We start from the raw sequence: 18,348 nt of genomic DNA, 5'->3' as shown, positions 1-18,348 counted from the left end.
CTCAATTTATGGTACCAACTTCACGTCTGTAACTGAAAAATTCATATCTGGGGGACAAAGAGTTTTAAAATTGGCTTCATTGTTGAAAACCCTATAAGATTCCAATTATTTTCCAGATGTGTTTCTACTTAAAAGTGAGCTTTGATCTCATTATTCAATCATTAACAAGACCTTTCTACGAGCTAAACTCCCGATCTCGAAGCTGCGAATCCATGATCCACACCGATCAATCGGACAAATCATATAGATCCAGAATTCATCAGATCGCATGAGGTACGATTAATAGCGTGATCGATTGGTCTAAGCTGTACTCCAGCCGATCATGCCACTGGTTTTGAACTATTGGATTCAATCGATCTCGATGTGGCGTCATGGTTCAACCTTATAGGTGGTAAAATTTTTTTCAACCTCGGTACGCCATCGGCGTGGTCCACGTTTCACGACACACGTGAACCTCGGTTTCCGGGAGCCATGGGCATAACAATGGAGCACTCTCATCTACCAAAGTGTTGGAAGGGTTATGACGCCCCAAACAGCGCACCGATACGCTGCCCGCAGCGAACAGCAGATTGATTCATTGCTTGGCCAAACGACGTCGTCAGTAATCCAAACGAACGAGTAGCGTCAACTGGGTCTCATTTCAAGCGCAAAAGCATCGCCGTAATTTATGCAAAGCTCCGTAGAGCCGGTCGCTCCTCGCGAAGTGTGCGGAAAACGGTTGCCCGAGAGTCGAGTGGGATCCCGTTTCCAAACTGACGCACTTTTACTGTCGCCACGTATCTTCCTAAATTTTGGCCACTGGTACCTTGCGAAGGGAAATGGGTAGATAATTTAACTGTCGTAGATTCGTCTTACACACAACTGCTATAAATTTCGAATCCACGGCTCATATTTTCACAAAGTTCCTTCAAGTCTCGAACGAAGACTCTCAAATCATGTGAAATTCTGTGAACGTATAGAAATCTGATGAAATCTTTCGAGTCGGTATATTCATTATGCAAAACGATAAAGAATTTCAGCTGTATGTCAACGTTAAAAAAAATGGTCACTTTTCTCAAACTCAATTAATATGAATATTTTTTCAACTTTGTCAGTGTGGCTGAATTTTCTACATTTTTTGCTTCATATACGTGTAAGGGACAGGCGTTACACCGAACGATCAATTACGTTCACTGAGGATTAGGATGTCATGTTCGTTTCCGCCATCCGTTCCGAATTTATATCCTGAAAGATTCGTTTCCGATGCTGTAACGATTCCCTTGTTATAGCCAACTCGGCTAATCGGTATCAAGAACGCCAACTGACGAACAAGATTAATGAACGTTCTCAATACAAAACATATTTCGTTGCACGCATCGAAGGAAAACATAATAAATTACTTCAGCCAATCAAATGTGAAATACCTGAACCCATGTTTAAACATTATAACGAATGGCTGGTTTCGATCGCAATAGGATAGCCTCACGGTTAGCATATATCGTAGTAGCTTACAAATTGAGATATACTGTCAATTTGAAAAGTCTCCAACAAAAATTTTGAACCCATATTCTTGAATTTTTGAAAGTTGGCAAATGCACTTGCTAGGCGATAAGTATAAAGTGTTAGATAAGTAAGGAGCATAACGACCGTGGAAATTGAAAGTTTATGAGTGGTGCTCGGTTTTTTTCATATCGTCTCGATTATGTTCACAATCAACCACATTGTAACAATAAGTAAAATGTATAACTGTGAACGTGGGAGCATTGTGCTTTTTTGTTGGAACAAGCTCAGAATAGGTACACGTCGGTGAGAGTCTCAGCAGTCGACCTCCATGGATATCACCGTCTCGGAAAGGTTGAAGTTCACGGCAAGCCTTATATAATTGGCTCGCTTGGAAAAAATTTCATTTCCCAGACCCCATTGTACTCGAACGACACCGCGCCTTGTCTCAATCGATTGAATTCGAGCGCTTGTACCCTCTTCGCCTTTCACCCCTCGACTTTTGCGGCCCCCGCGCTACTGACCGGGCCGGCTCCTTGGAACGAGATGAAAGAACAAGCGGAGCAAATTGTTAGAATGCTCATTAAGAGCGTAATGACTCGACAAGTCACACGCGAGCAGTTGCCCAAAAGACTACCCAAAAGACGAATCGCATTATTCTGTTATAAAAAAAATCAGCCCCTCCAGGGCAGCTTCCCGCTCAGTCAGAAATCATTTTGACAGGGAATAAAGTATGTCGCCGAGGGAAGACGAGAGGGCAAAAAGCAATATAAAACCGAGAGCAACAGCTTAGCGCCCCTCTTTAAGCTCTGGTACCACTTCGGACATGGATCTATTCCTCGCGAAATCGCGTATTTAGGGCAGGTCTACGTCGATATGTTCCCCCTCAACCCCTGCATCCCACCACTACTTGAACACGATGGAAAATTATTAAATCCAGCGACGGTGTAGCAATTGACCATGAATCATAACTGGGCTGGAAATCGGCCGGCACCGGTGAAACTTTGCACTTCAAAAGATCATTGGCGAAATATGGCGCCCGCCACTCGAAACGACGTCGTTGTCGCTGCCACCCCAATCCGCTCAGGGCTGATTCCGAATCACAAGGAGAGGTTGCGCGATAGGACTCGGCGATTTTAACAAATGGTTTTATACACGTTCTTGGGCCAAAATAAAGAGACCCGTGTTTCGGAATATCGCTGAATGGTTATTTGTCGGCGCGAAAATATATCGCAAACTCGTTTTACGATACATGCTGCGTGACGTTCTATTTAACCGTGAATTTTCTCGGAACATGCTGCTTATTTTTTCGCCTGCCTTGTCATTTCCGAATATTTTATACCCAACGTAACCCAGATATTCAAGGAAATATGATCGTAGATGTTACAATAATTATACTATGAAATGCATTCAACATAAGAATGCTAAATCACTTCATCCGTACGAATAAACAGAAGAACACAGGATATCACAAACAAGTATCCAAATTTTTTTCCCTAATAAATACCCATTCGATGAAACGCCGAAACATGGATCACTTGATTTTGGCCTAAAAGTGTGTCAAAGAATATTTTGTTGAACTGGTTCCGTCTAATGCATAAATAATACGCTACTTCGCTTTCTCAGATGACGGTTCCAACTGTCGTGTACTCATTTACGTTCATTTATCAAGCTGTTGGTCCACGAGAAAATTCTGAGAATCATTTTATCTGTCGCAGGCTTATCATAGGTCGAAATACAATGGCTATATAATGGTATCGGGATCCAAGCAACCTTCGTACCCGATACTGACGGACGACCAGGCAGTCTGATACTTGTTTATTTGCCTTGCCTCGTGGAGTGCCTACTTATTGCGAGCGGCAATGTCGCGGCTCTATATCCACCGCATCTGGAGTGTACCGGAACCCAATATCGTCATGTTCAACATCATCCTTCCTCCGGTTTCCTTCCCCGCCCACCATGTACGATTTACTAGCTTATGCACGGGTCGTTAGCGATATCGGAAGCAAACTTCATCGCTCGGGATTATATTCACCTGTATCTGTATCGTTGTCAAATGGAGTGGACGAGCCGTGACAAAGAGTAAACTTCGACTCACCTCCAAACTTTGCTGCACATAACGACAACTCAACATATGATCTATACAAATATAAATTATTTTTTAATATAACAGAATCATTGACGTGTAAAAGTTTTCAGAAGATCGGAAGGTATTGTTTATTGGTTAAAATGTTATTTACCTTAATTTTACCTTTTCTTTTACGATACTGTGGACAATGAGAACCGAACTCTGCACACATCAGATACCAACGACTAAACATGTGTAATAGCTTCTGGCACAAGCCGAGAAGTACTTATTTATGACACTTATTATTTCTTTGTCGGAAATACACGCTCATCGGCAATATAAATTATCGCTATAATGAAAATGCTATTCCATCGTTTGCGTAATGTTTGTAGTTTTGGCAGACTCACAAAAGCCACGTTCGATATAAATATGTAATTTCGTTGCCTCACATTTATGTCAATGTCTACAGCTGAGGCAGTATAACGAGTGCCTGTTGCTTATGGCGTATGGTTCACACGGTCCTGTAAGCCGTAATATTTGCCGTCCAAGTAATCGCTACAAGTGTCTACTTCATAACACGCTCAATAAAACCGACTCGAGAAACTTCGGTTTGTGTACTTGTCTATTTTCTGAATAAATCTAGACAAAGTTCGACTGTCTAGGTCTTTTCTTGGTTGTATGGACACTGAATTATAAATTCAACAAGGAGGAGCGATCAACTTGAGTCTAACACAAATAAATTATCCTTTTTCTCGAAAGCACCAGCCCAATGCTCGGATTCGTAAAAGAAATGCGTCTTTTTCAAAGACATTAACAATTAAAATATTTCCTATGATTTTTTGTACAACCTCTTCAAGGCACTCGATTCCAAAGAAAAGAATCTCAAACTCAAGAACAAACATAAAGTACAGTGAAATTAGTTTTACTCGCCATAACGTGCTACGTCTGTACAGTCGAGTCGCCGAATAGCAACAAGTTTTTATAGGCTTAGTCTGAATTTCAAGTAGGGTCTTACGACGATCAGAGTTTCCGTCGGGAAGTGTCAAAATGAGCGGAATCGGGAGAGAGCGTCGAATTAAAAGTTTAGGTAATTAATGTCCCCCGTTGTCTCGGCAGCCATTTGCCAATTACGAATCTGGAAACACCTCGTCTTTTTACTCGAGCGTCGCTACCGCGCATGCACTATACGTATACGTCTAGCACTCATACATATATACATCTACGTAAAGCCCCATAGAAATTCCGCGGAGCTTGCAGCAATCTCTCAGAGATTCTTATTTTCGCAAAGTTTGCAGCTAAGAAATTGATTCCACTTTAACAAGGGAGCTTGCCGCTGGAAGCGTGATGCGCTTTCCGAAAAATGTAATATCTCTGAATTGCAGTTAGACGCGTACGTGAGCTCTACACCTCACGTCCCAACTTCTGTACTTTTATTGCGCTTGCAGGACGTATATTTAATGATGATAAGTCACTTTTATACGTGTCTGTCAGGAGTGTTAAAGCGCTTTTAACCTGCGGCCGAATTGAGTTGGGTAAACACTTCCTGCCGACGCTGTCTTGGAATTGTTATTCATTTCGTGGGAAGAACTAAGTAGTTAGAAACTTTTTGACGAGGGAAAGTCCCGATTGGAATACGCGCTGAATGACGCCTCCGGCGTTCTTCGCCGTTCCTGGTCAGCACAAACCGCGTATTCGATTTTTGCCTACCATTCCAGCCTCACGAAGCAGAATTGCAGACGCAGCTGAAATGGCTCTCCATAATCTTGGCACCGCTGATCTTGATATATGCGAGGATAGGACTCGGGACCTGGCGGATACTCTTTGCTGGATTACAAATCCTCACAATTGAACGGATGAGAATTGCTTCGTTAACGATACCCACGTGCAAATTAGACGGATACAAACTCCGATAATCAGTTGGCCAAGAATTTTAACCTCGAAGTACGAGGTGAGGTACGAGGACCTGGTTTGGTTGCCACCGGGGTAAGTTAATCGACTTTTGCTCGATCTCATTTCCTGGCGGGGAAAGAGCGATAGCGAGCAGAAGGGAGAGTGAGTGAGAGAGAGATAGATAGAGAGAGAGAGAGAGAGAGAGAGAGAGAGAGAGAGAGAGAGAGAGAGAGAGAGAGAGAGAGAGAGAGAGAGAGAGAGATAAATGCAGAGTTGGTAAGTTATGTTCTTGACAATTGTACCTGTGATACGTATGTCCGGAAAGCCAAATGTCATCGCTACAAGTGTCTGATACTTGCGTAAGGTTACATTATAATATGGCGTGTGTTTTCTTACTTATACGCATATAGCGAGAGATAAATTCGTTTAACGGAACATGATTGTTTTCCACATTTTAAATGACGCTATGACGAGAACTATTTTAATTTGAAAATGGACGCCAGTGTAACGTATGGCGTGGCCGGTATTCACTGCTCAATTTAAGAATCGAAGGGTAATATAAACTGAGAATCTTATTTATTTCCTGCCCGGTTGTAGCGGGGTCTTCATTTCCTACATCCTAAAACACCGATGTGCTTTGTAGCTCATATGGCCGAAACGACGTGTGTACTGATTTCAAGTTGATCAACCTTTGCTGGAACTTAGCGGTGCGATCCACCCCAACTATTTTTGAGTGTAGATTTTGCTAGGTGAGTTGTTGAAAATGAACGTTGTAGCACTTTCTGTCAATAGTTCCTACTACCAATTTCAAACCTGTACACATCTCAAAATCATTCGATACGATACACACGGGGTGGATGTCACCCCAGCATTAAAACTTTTTCTACATCAACACTTTTTCATGTGCTGCTCCATAAATATGTACAATGGTTCCTATTAACCAAAGGTTCAATAAACATTGTCAATTTCTATGGAGCAGCACATGAAAAAGTGTAGACGTAGAAAGAGTTTTAATGCTGGGGTGACATCCACCCCGTGTGTATCGTATTGAATTATTTTGAGGTGTGTATAGCAAAGGTTAATTGAAAGCAATTTTTAGACGAATCGTGTGAGACTTTAATCGTGAATTCGTTCGAAATAAATATTTTCAACTCGAAGGGTACAACATCCCTCAATTAGCGATCTGCACGAACTGTACTTTACGTGATATATCTGTATGTATTTCTTTGTACAAAAGGCGTAGGGCAATTGACAGCGATTTTTGAATGTCACTTTTATCGAACGCATTTATAGTCTTCAGAATGTGGCTGAAATGATGTGAGCGATTACTTGTTTCACATGGAATTCGACGATTGCCCAACGTAGGAATAATTTGAAGTTTGGGCAATAATATGTACTAATTACGTCAAGTTCACATTACAATGTTGTTCGCGTGTAATACCATCGTGAAGTATCCCAAGGCGGGGTCACTGCGCAGCTTTTCTTCACGTAGGTATATCAGGGTACCAACTAATCTGCTTGATTCAAAAGCCATCCTTCGATTTTTCGTATTCCATCGATCTTGTGCCGACAGCAGCAAGGACCTTTGTCTGTCGTCAGTGATGAATTGAAACCTGCGAGATCAATCACCGGGCTAAATAATTCGGGCCAGTCTTCGCCGAGCTTTAAACACCCAAATAATTGGCAGCCAATAAAAATCAGATACCCGTGATACTCCAGGCGACCCGCTCAATAAACCTCCCTCTTGGCCTAGCGCCTACCTCTTCTAAATAACTCTAATTGCCTCAAAAAGAATAATCCAAGAGGTGAAATCAAATGACAATAAACAAAAGGTGCTTCAGCTGATAAATTAATTGGGTGTCTCACGCCTTCGCAATTCCAGCCTGTCTCCCTCGAGATCACGAGTCTCATCGTCAGTCTCACGGCTGACCTTGCCTCTTGCCGAATTCCAATCAAGCACAAAACAACAGGCCCTCTATTTCATACTATTGTTTATACGGTTTATTCAGCCGTTGTCAAAAATTACAATTCCCGGCATGTATTGTTCCATTGTACGAATAACGTGGATTTCAAGTATTCCGAAGCATCGTTATGGTAAGGGTGACCAAATTTGGAAAGGTACACACTTACTTCTGGCTCTCAATCTCTGACATCATATAGCCCGTCACAAGAATAGTGATGGGTTAATGGGTTTGAGAATGAAATGATAATTTCGTTCGTGCTAGAAGCTTGGATTTCGACTACAAAAAAACTGTTTCTACACAATATTTGAAACATTTCAAACACGTTGTATGATGTTTTCAACCTTCCACTGTTTTACATATACGGAGTGAATTGCTAACGACCGAATGGTTTAATGCGCATGCGATAAAATTTGAGAACAAGAACAGTTGTTTTGTCAGGGCGACCAGTATTCATACATTCGGATGACAGGGCGCCGCGATGTATGTAACTTCAAAAATGTTGGTCGTCCTTACAAAACAACTGCTCTTGCTTACGAATTTCAGTGCATGCGCATTAAACAATTCAGTTGTTAACAATTCGTTCTGCATATGTATGTGTTTGCAATATGGGACTTTCTTTTACAAACCGAACACCCTTCTGACTGACACATTTTTGATTTAGCTGTTTTTTTTTGCGGATTCTATATGTGAAAAAAAAATCCTCGAACACGTATCTCTTTTTTTCGATAAAGAACTCGTAAAAAGAATTCAACTGAATCAAAAATGTGTTGGTCAATTTTTGTCCAAATCTGTTCGGTTTGTAACAGAAAGTACCATATTCCGTAACAATTTGTGAAATATTCATGCAGTGTGCAAATTTTCCCTTGTTAAGGTACCTACTGTGTGCTGTGTATCAACGTTGTGGATGCAATGTAAAATTATTAATCATATGTTAATCTGTATATACTCATAATGGTAAAAATATCTTTTGCATACGTAGAATTTGGTACACAAAGATGTAGTAAAAGGTATTTTGAATCTCAAGTTTAATATCAAGTATTTTAACGTAACTTTATACTGTTATACTGCGATATGAATGTAATATTTCAGCCACAAGGATGAAGCAAAAATATTTTGGTATTGTTTTTGCATTGTTTTGTATACAAGCATCTTGCAGTATTCTTGCAATATCCCTGAAACCATACACTGATGCAATTTAATTAAAAAAGAAATGTAGTAACGTTTCTGCAATATTGCGCACTGTGTAGGAAGATGCAAAAATCTCAACATAATTTGAATAAGCTAACCCTGTAGCGTCAAGATAAGATTTTAGTCTAGTCTTAAAATGACGGTTTTTAATATTTCAAGAACTGGGTGATGTGATTGGCCCGTCATTTAAATATTGTTTCTTGAATCACAATTTCACCGGTATTGAATGAATTTTATCATCGAAACATCAAAAAACACTGCCTATTAGCACGTGTCCTCTATGGTGTTTCTGAAACACCTGCTTAAAAACTTTGATTTGAGAAACACCGAAAATGCCACTGACAGATCATAACATTAGGGTTATGTAATTTATGCTTGATAGCACCGTGTGTAAGATTGAATTATTCGAAAGTACACATGCAACAGAGAAGGCCCTAGTGTGTAAAATATAGCATTTCAACCGTGGGAATGCGGCAACGTCGTTTTACCGCACTGTTCGAAAATGGGGCATTTTACGCACGCTCCACAGGCTTCGAAAATTGAACCTTCTAAACAGGTTCTGGAAAAAGCAATTTAGTTTCAAGTCATTATTCAGTAGAGAAAAAAAATACACTTTCAAATTTGAACTAAAGACTGCTGATCCGAGTACATTTGTAAAAAATACACCTGTTCTTCGAGTAAAAAGTTTTGTATTAATTTATTGAAATTATCACCCGCAGTAGGTTTCATATAGTTATATTAAAGTTATCTCTCCTTAATTTTCAAAATATTGTTGTCTTTCTGAGGAAAACCAAGTTTTCGACAATGATGATGTCTTTTTTTTTCACTAAATTGCAATGGGAGGAATATGTTCAGACTATACATTACTCATGCACAAAAATTTTACTGAGCGGTGTAATCGTTATCATTACCGATATTAAACTCGTGTCACTTAACATATGTATATACATACATGTATGGAATTCTAGTTGCAAAATTAATTCTTCCGTACTGTGATCCAAACACGATGCTTATGCTACAGTCGGAAGTATCATAAACATTAAAGTTATGGCATAACTAGCGAGATTCAATGATTCTCCCTAAATTACGCCCATTGCTTTGAAAACTACTGTTCGAATGAAACTAATCTACATACTTCGTGATAACTTTTTAATGCACACTGCTATTAATTGATTCTAGCACCAAAAAGTCCATCTTCCTGCTCTCCGATAGAATAAACTTAGCTACAGATATAGAGCAAAGACATTATAGAAGTATGGAATTTTAAAATCTAGAATCCAAGCAACCTAGAAAGCCATTCGCGAAGAGTAATAAAAATTGCTATTATTCTTGCTGGCTTACATAACAATACTCATATTATAATAAAGTTATTAGTTTTAAGAATCTTTACTTGAAACCGAATTAATAATGTTTGCATGGCTAAGAACTATCAAGTAATGCAAGGAGAAGAAAAATCTAACACATCCTTCAAGTCATTTCACAAATTGCAAGGCTTCAGCGTAAAATTCAAATTTTACCTCTGCTTGAAGATATAGTAACCATTTTTGAATTTGGTTGTAACAGATAGTAACAATTTTTTCATGGTCCCATTTTATCGTAAACAGATGAATGAATACTAAATAGACATCGTTAAAGAGTACGGCGATTTTTAAAATTGAAACCAAGTTGGAATTATCGGGCGTCGCCAATTGGTGAATTCTCTGGGAGATAACTGCTGACTGCTCAGTAATCAATAGCAAGACGCGTATTCTACATTCTCGGTTCACCCCGTACGGTGCCGATAGGTGAAGGTACAATCCTCGAGATTCTCTCTCCATTTTAACTTTCTCTGAAACCTTTTCTTCAATATCCTAAAGCAACATCTGCAAAGTTTTCACAGTGAAACGCTTTGTTGGTCATTTACGATAAGCTCGGTTTTCAAAAGGAGTAACACTCTGCTCGGTAAATTTTGATACGTACACATCCGCTAAATTACGAAACGTTCGGAATGGGTGATGCAATCGTACGTTGGTTGGAACTTGACTGAGAAAGAACTGGGACGAACTATTTTTCAAGCGCATAAACTGTAATCATTTGAAAGTTTTCTGAAACTATTTCCAATGATTCAAGTCTATTGATCCATAAAACCTCACATGTAAAGGGTTGGTTGTTTTTTAAACAGATTTAGATCCACTTGACGCGAGTTGGCTACTACGGGAATCAGATGTGATTAAAAAACCTGTCTAACAATCAAAATTAGCTGTGACGTTTTGGCGGAACAATATCGCTGTTCCTTAATTACACAAACTTCTATTCTTAAACAGTATCTGCGCAGCATGGAAAGAAATTTTTTATCATGATGTTCTTCTAATTTCCTTTGGCTTCTTGTTCTAGATCCCATTTCAGGTGTCTTTCATTAATCCATAGGAATCCTGACAGAGCAAGGAATTGGGAAATCAGAGAATTGGAGTTATGCGCGTGCACACTTGTAAAAAATTGCACAATCATCGAATGAAATGTGATGTTGAGTTTGTTTGTTGAAATTTGGTACGTAAAATTCGGGTTTTGAATGTTTTACATGTTATTTAGACGTGAAAGATTCCCGAGGAGCAAATACTTGAAACGTGCGTTCTAAAGGCGTTCAATCTCGGCAAAATCCTATGTAACTATAAATATTGAATGGCGGAATCTGGTACTTCAATCACTCTATCCTTGGATCTTTCATGTCGATTCTACCATAATGTAGGTAGCCGATAGACCCTCAATGACGATGACCCCCAGCTGAATATACCCCAAGTAAGGTCCAGCTATTAATGGTTACAGAATTGAACCTCAAGCTATAGGTATGTAGACGCTGTGAAACTCGAGGCTGATTATAACCGGGTGACATTGCACGAGCCAGCTTACCCCAATAACTAATACAGGGTGTATTGTCAACTGGCCAGTCATGAATACCTTGCACGATGTCACACACATCATTACTGGATGTAGTTTTTGCGCAAGACGACCACTGTCGCCTGACAACAGTATCGAATTTTCTCCGGACTAGCAATTGCAGTACGGCAAAAAGAAAAATATACGAGTAAAGGGTGGGAGGTCCATCGAGAGGACATGAAGAGAGAAATAGATTTGACCCCTCGAGAACTAATACCGTTAAAGAATTCTCACTTCTATCACAGGCGTACATATAGTTTCAGGTTTGGGCTCGTCAGATCATGAATCACGGGAATTTGACGGTCCTCGTCTTGTCGCTGCAGCAAAAGAAATGTATTTAATGGATGAAAGGACGAGGGGAGAACGGTGAAATCGATTCTGGCAGCCCTTCAAACAATGGTGGAATCATTTTTTTCCATCTTATAAAGGACGAGTGGGCTGCGGCGAAAGAATCACGATTGACGTTAGTCTTCTATTGACTACCTGAACTGTAAATCGCTCGAAATTGGATTAGCGAGAGAATTCGAAGGTATCATCCAAAACAGGTCGAACCCTTTTTTGCTAGTCACACTTCAGACGCCTACTGACACCAACGAAATATGGGTTCCTTGATGCCGATAAATATATTTTCAATTGGATTTTTATGTACACAAATGATGGACCGTAGAAAATCGAATAGTGATTTAGTGATTCATCGTCAGTCTGAAATTTCTATGAATATGAAAGGTGGCGAACGCTGTTCGTTGTTAATGCTGAGCTGGACACCGCTCATTCTCAGGACCGAGTAGTTCATTCGAACCGCTGACGATGAGGAATGAAAGCAGAAGAAAAGAAAAATGATCAGATCATAAAAATATGAACACGGTTTTCGGTGTACTCGTTACTTTATTTGTTATGATGATTCATGCAAAACATGGATTGCTTTAGGCAAGTGGCTTTTTACTGCGTATAGTGGCGGGGAGGACAGAGCAAGGAGATTCATCTTTTCTAAAACGAATGAACCATTTATGGGCGTAGCCATTTTCGGAAATCAATATGTTGCATAATTTAGTTATAAAGCAAAATCGAACATGCTAACTCATCTGTATTTAGCCCCAACCTGCTCTGTAAATCCGGTACAAACGTAATCTCGATAACCTAATTACCTTATACCGCATGCACAAAAGAAATTTGTTGAAATTCGAAATCACCCGAACGTTTTTACAAGTCTCACGACCCAACCAAGGTTAGGAGAAGTGAATACCGGGCGTCCCGTGAATTGAATCTTTTTCTTCCTAGGTTTCTCCTTCCGTTGGTTTCGCGAGCTAACCTCGAGTCCTCTTTCCTCTCACGACCTTACTTAAATTCTCCAATCCTAGCACGGGTGCTCCTGTCGCATAGTCACCTCCCCCAAAATGTAATCCCAGTCTAAATCTTCGTGAGTTATGTTCGCCGTGTCCGTGGATTCGTCCGTCGTTAGCTGAGACGGTGAAAAGAAACTTCCGGGAAGAAGGCAGTTCCATGATTTAGAACATCCAGCTCTTATATTCTCCCATACTATAGGACTACCCTGAACCCAGGGTGGCAGCGCCGCCGGCAGCAGGACGCTTAGACGCCACCCTCGCCGCGGAAGTGAATGCGATCCGACGCTGGCTCGTCCGACTGGGTTAATTCCATCCCTCTTCCGAATGAGTCCTTAAAGCGCAAGGTTAGGTTACCTCGAACACGGCTTGACCACCAAATTACCGGTCGCAGCCGGCCACCCTACCGCGTGCCGTCCATATCCAGCCAGACAGCGTAAATGGCGTCGATCGTGTGGACGGTGCGAGCTCGGGTCACCCTGAACACAAAGGCCTCTCTATATTCCGGGCGCGTTATGTTCCTCCCGAGCCAGTGTTCACCTCCGTTGCGGACCGGAATCGCAGCCGAGCAGCTCCATCCTATAAAATTGAGAAAATTGGCCGTAGGAACTGTGCCAAATTTTTCACCATAATATTCAATCATTCGTAGATTCATGAGCGCGTCAATCTTGTGTGGTGTTCATTCCTGTAACCGTGTTGTGTGTGCTTTTCTTCAGAAATCGAATTCCCGCGAAACAAAGTGGCAGACGGAAGGTGAATAATGTCAACAGTACACGGAATTTAAATTGAGTTGGGCGTGTTTGCGGATGTCAGCAGATTTTGTTTGCGTAATATGATCCGTGCTACCCCGTGTCCGCAGGTATTTTTTTCATACAAATTTTTTCCTCCGTTTTCTATCGCGCTGTAGAAGATGTCTGATACAAAAAATTCACTTCGTTGATTTTCGAACGCTGAACACATTGTTGAACTTTCTTTTTCAATCTGCTACAATTTTTCGTTCATCATTTAGAATATCGTCCATTGCATTCACCTTTCGACGTATGGCTAGCACGTATTATCAAGGTTCAAGAATATCCAACTAGGAATTCACACGAACTTACTGCTTTTGTACAATAATTCCCAAATCGTTGATCTCTGTATAATTTTGACCCCTGGAAGTAGACCCTGCAAGTCGGTACATATTGAAAATTACGACATCTCAACCATTTGCATCCTTCATTTCACATAAATCCACCAAGCTTCAAGGTATTCAAAGAATTTGGATTTTATTTAATGTATCTTGTATACTACGTGAAGATACGACAGTTTTTTCTTTTTTTTTCTCAGAAAAATGATAGAGGACCGCTTCTACAGAGATAAATTTTACAGAAACATAATTCCGCGTCACCCGGTTCTACAGTGTTGAATTTTACGGAGTTCATTTTTACAGAAAAATAGTTTGTATAGGTATGCTCAGAACTGTTCATCCAGAAAATGCATTCAAGTCATTTATGGCACCTTAAATTTGAGAATAAGTTATCTCCTATCCGAAACTATATCACACAATTCCCTGATAAGAAAGTCAAAGATGACTACCTATATCACCCTGCAAGCTAGAATAAGTTGAGCTTCTCTTTTTTTAAAAACGAACTATGTCGAATCGATTTCTATAAAAAATATAACCTGCCAGAAATCAAAGACAAGCTGTTTAAAATAACAGTGAAAAAAACATTTGAATTCATTTTTTGAGCCCCACTGCTTTATTATTTATTGTATCTAGTATTAAAAAATTATTCTCTACTAACGCATCCTCAAGAGCGTACAATTTGTCCTCACAATTACATAGAAAATTCTAACTATTTCGTCTCTTCTTTACGCGGAAAAAATAAAATTTTGCCAATAAGGCAACGAGTACAATGAAAGACATGAAGCTCCGTTATTTTATTGGCTGAAAATAATGTTGCGATGGACGTATTTCCATGAAACTTTCATGAAGGTGAACGGAAATAGGTGAACCGTGCTTGATCGGCAATAACTGTCTGCGGAGCATGAGGCATTTCCTGTGTGATGCCAACAAGCACGCGCACTGCGCAATACGTTGTGTAAATATGTTTCATACATGTCCATTGTATATATATGGACCATTCTATCCAGGGCTCACAATTAGAAGTGAAGGAAATATCCTAACTAATACTCTGCGGGAAGTGTAAGATTCCTGGTAAACATGGTACCGAGTGCTCAGAAACAGGCTGTACACGGTACGTATTATACCCACCTCGAATAGGAACATCTGACCCGGCCATGTCCAACTCGTTGCTGGTTAATATAAATATTATGCATGCGAGCATATCACTCGTGTATATACTCACAACATGTACGCATATATGGAGAAATATGTGTATAAGTACTAACACAGTGAAACTGTTAGGCCTGAATTGATGTAGAGAATGCGTAATTACCCTGTGGCAAATCAGCAATTTCCAGAAGGCTAACGAAGCATAGTGTGAATGTAGAATTCCTTTCGTTCAATCGCATCCCCGTATATTTTGATATAGGGATCTTCGTGGCCATCCGTTGTTAGTTCCCAAAACTTCCGAACTTTAGCAGCTGCAACACCTTGAGCGACGATTATCATTTATCTCTCTCTACCTCACCACGTGTCGGATTACACAGAGGATCATCGTCGATGGTTGATGTTACCACTTTTGAGAAGTTACCCATGTGCTGGTTTCGTAGTGCAAGACAACTTCGAACAATTAGCTACCCGTCTTCACTGGATGCTAGAGCTGCGGTATTTTCGATACATTATTCTTAATTAACAATAATCAAGGAGGTTCAGTGAACATGCGCTGCAAAAGTGCTGGAAGATAGCTCAACAGAGGCATCGCGGATTTTAACAGCAAGACCCTCGTGATGTTCGGCTGTAGTAAACCCTTAGGAATTAGCTGGAAAAAGGAGTGCGAATGAAAAGGTTCGAAAATCGGAGATCGGAATTTATTTATTTGTCGGAGCACAAATCCGTGTTTTCGCTTCGAAACGTCGCGTCAGGCTGTTGAGTTGCTTTTTACAATTGGCCCATGTTCGTCGCGGTGGGTGGAGAATTTTCCTAAATTCCGATTTCTTATTGGCTAAACTTGAAACTAAAAACTCCCCCGGGCAAGGGGAAGTTGACTCTGTCCGATAAGAAAAAACCCGACCGAGGTTAACCGTTAGGTCCGCGTAGCCGTGCAAGTGCAGTTTACGTTTGACGACCAAATGTTTTATAGCCGTGTCGAGAGAAAAAACGAAGGGTTTTTTCGAACCATAGAAAAACTAACGCGTAGAAGCGAGAACTCGCATCGAGGCTTACCTGGTCGCTATACCCTTATTACGATATTCTACAAGCTCGACTTGACAGCATATAATACCGTGTTGGAAACTTGAAATACTATCCGTAAATTTATATTTTTATATTAATCGAAAGTCAAGTATTATCAAATACTATTCTACACTCACATTCACCAAAGAAATTCACCATCATATTCTAATACAGCAAACCAAGTAATGTCATGTGCAGTTATGATTGGTGCAGGAAAATAATAGACAAATTATACGTTGCATGTTAAAGGTCCGGGACTCAATCTTACCGGATAGTAATAATTATATTCTAAATAGCCTGACTTGTATCCTGATACAGGCATTCATGATTCCGTAACACTTGAAGAAACCATCGTAGTGTTGTCGAAGTAAGTAATCGCCAACAATCGTCTGATGCCACCTACAAGTCTTTTGCCACGTTCACTAAAGTAGTTTTCTCCTCATCCGCTGACACATGCGGTTACAGAATTATACATACTACCAGTGTCAAGATTCCATTTGCCTGGTATCACCTCGCGTTTCATATGGATTGTAGTCAAATATTCCACGCTGAGACCCGCTACGTCTTTTTCCTGAGTAAATAACTGGTTCGCTGTCTACCTCATCTCGTGTAGTGTACAATTTCCATAGAACAGATTTTCGCACTGCAAATTTCGAACGCTGTCAGGAAGAAATATTTGCTAAAATCAATTGTAGTAAAAGAATCGGCCAATGCTTGTACCGCGGTGAGTTCATGCATAATACATTTATGTATAATTTATATATCCACGTATATATGAGGTAACAGTCTGTTACGACGGATATTGTGATTCTGCAAGTGGAAAAGCAACCTGGCGGCTTAACAGTCTCTAGTTGGAAGCGTGTGTGGAATTTAAGACAGTCTTTCCAATCCGTTTTTATCATCGGTCGAAAGTATGCGACTTGGGATTCCACCGGCTTAGTTGTCAGCTGCATTCGTAGCGTGGTCTTCCCTTGCCTCTCAGCTGTCTCTCTCGAAGCTTCGTGGATGCCGTAGTAGCACGTCATTTGAAAACGTCGTTCCACTTTTCTGCATATCACAAATACCACCATTCACAGTATCACTTTATTAAAAGTTCCAGACAAAAGGCAGCATTACCATTACGGCGCGGGTCATTGGCCTCCCTTTCCACTCTGTCATCGTTAATATTTACGTCAATACTGTACCAAAAAACTAATTGTGAAATTCAAAAGTATTACACATGAGCTACGCTGATATATGAGTTCTTGTAATATCAGATAAACTGGTATAGACAGAGCGGCTTAGTTGTACATTGCTTTCAATTCAAGCAACTCCATCCTTGGTCTAAATTGACCGATCAACTCTTCTCTTTTTGACGGTTACTGCCGTAGTGAAAATTAGTCATAACAGAACGTGGTCGAGGTAATCAATTTTTGACAAGTAATGGAGATGAATGGATTTATTTTTATATATTTAAAAAGTATGCTGAATAGTCTTGTTACAACGTTTTGTCCAAACGAATCCTATTTCTATGATATTTACATCCGCATGACTGATTTCGACTTGAAAGTCAAACGACGTTGATAGTTCAAGTTGATGGTCTTCCTCCCTTTAGAGATGTTCTGAAGCCATCACCACTAATCCTCAAGCAAAACATGATCCCGAGTAGATGAAATTAGTGGCACTCATATGAAATGAAAGTTGTACCCTTCAACGAATCTCGGTCACGTCGAGAACGAATTGCTCTCTTGGACCGGTGTATACAGAATCGATTCTGTTTTCAATTAGGCAGGAGCGATCCAGTGCGGGTAGAAGAGAAAGGAGGTTGCGAAAAGAACCCGTCAGAATGAAGGTAAAAAAGAAGAGAAATCCTTTAATGGAGGTAAGAGAAAATTAGCAGTGCTTCAAATATGAGCTCCAAGTCTTGAGAAGACACACAAAGTGTGTATTTCCATAATCGTGAGCAGGAATAATTTTCTCTTGATTCAAGTAAAACGAGGATAATGAGCCAGTCAATTTTCCACGAACAATAATCACTGTCGTAAATTCAAAGCGTCATGGTGCGATGAAAAGAGAAGAAAATAGCAGGTGCACGAAGGGATGGATAGATGCATACACATCATGATGAGGAAACGACGACGTTGCATTCGCACAGTCTCATCCCCACAGGAATTTCTACGGGGTGAGCAT

At 40.3% G+C, this 18,348-nt stretch overlaps 1 protein-coding gene across 1 annotated transcript in view; it reads left to right on the top strand.

The window, feature by feature from the left end:
- Nucleotides 1–18,348, top strand: part of LOC124188036 (alpha-2A adrenergic receptor) — a 253,740-nt gene that overhangs the window by 25,342 nt on the left and 210,050 nt on the right. The gene's annotated exons all lie outside the window — the stretch shown is intronic.

This window comes from Neodiprion fabricii, chromosome 1, assembly GCF_021155785.1.
Source record: "Neodiprion fabricii isolate iyNeoFabr1 chromosome 1, iyNeoFabr1.1, whole genome shotgun sequence".
In the NCBI taxonomy this organism is placed as follows: Eukaryota; Metazoa; Arthropoda; class Insecta; order Hymenoptera; family Diprionidae; genus Neodiprion; species Neodiprion fabricii.
Note: the sequence above shows the minus strand (reverse complement) of the source record. Positions and strands in the feature narration are given on the sequence as shown.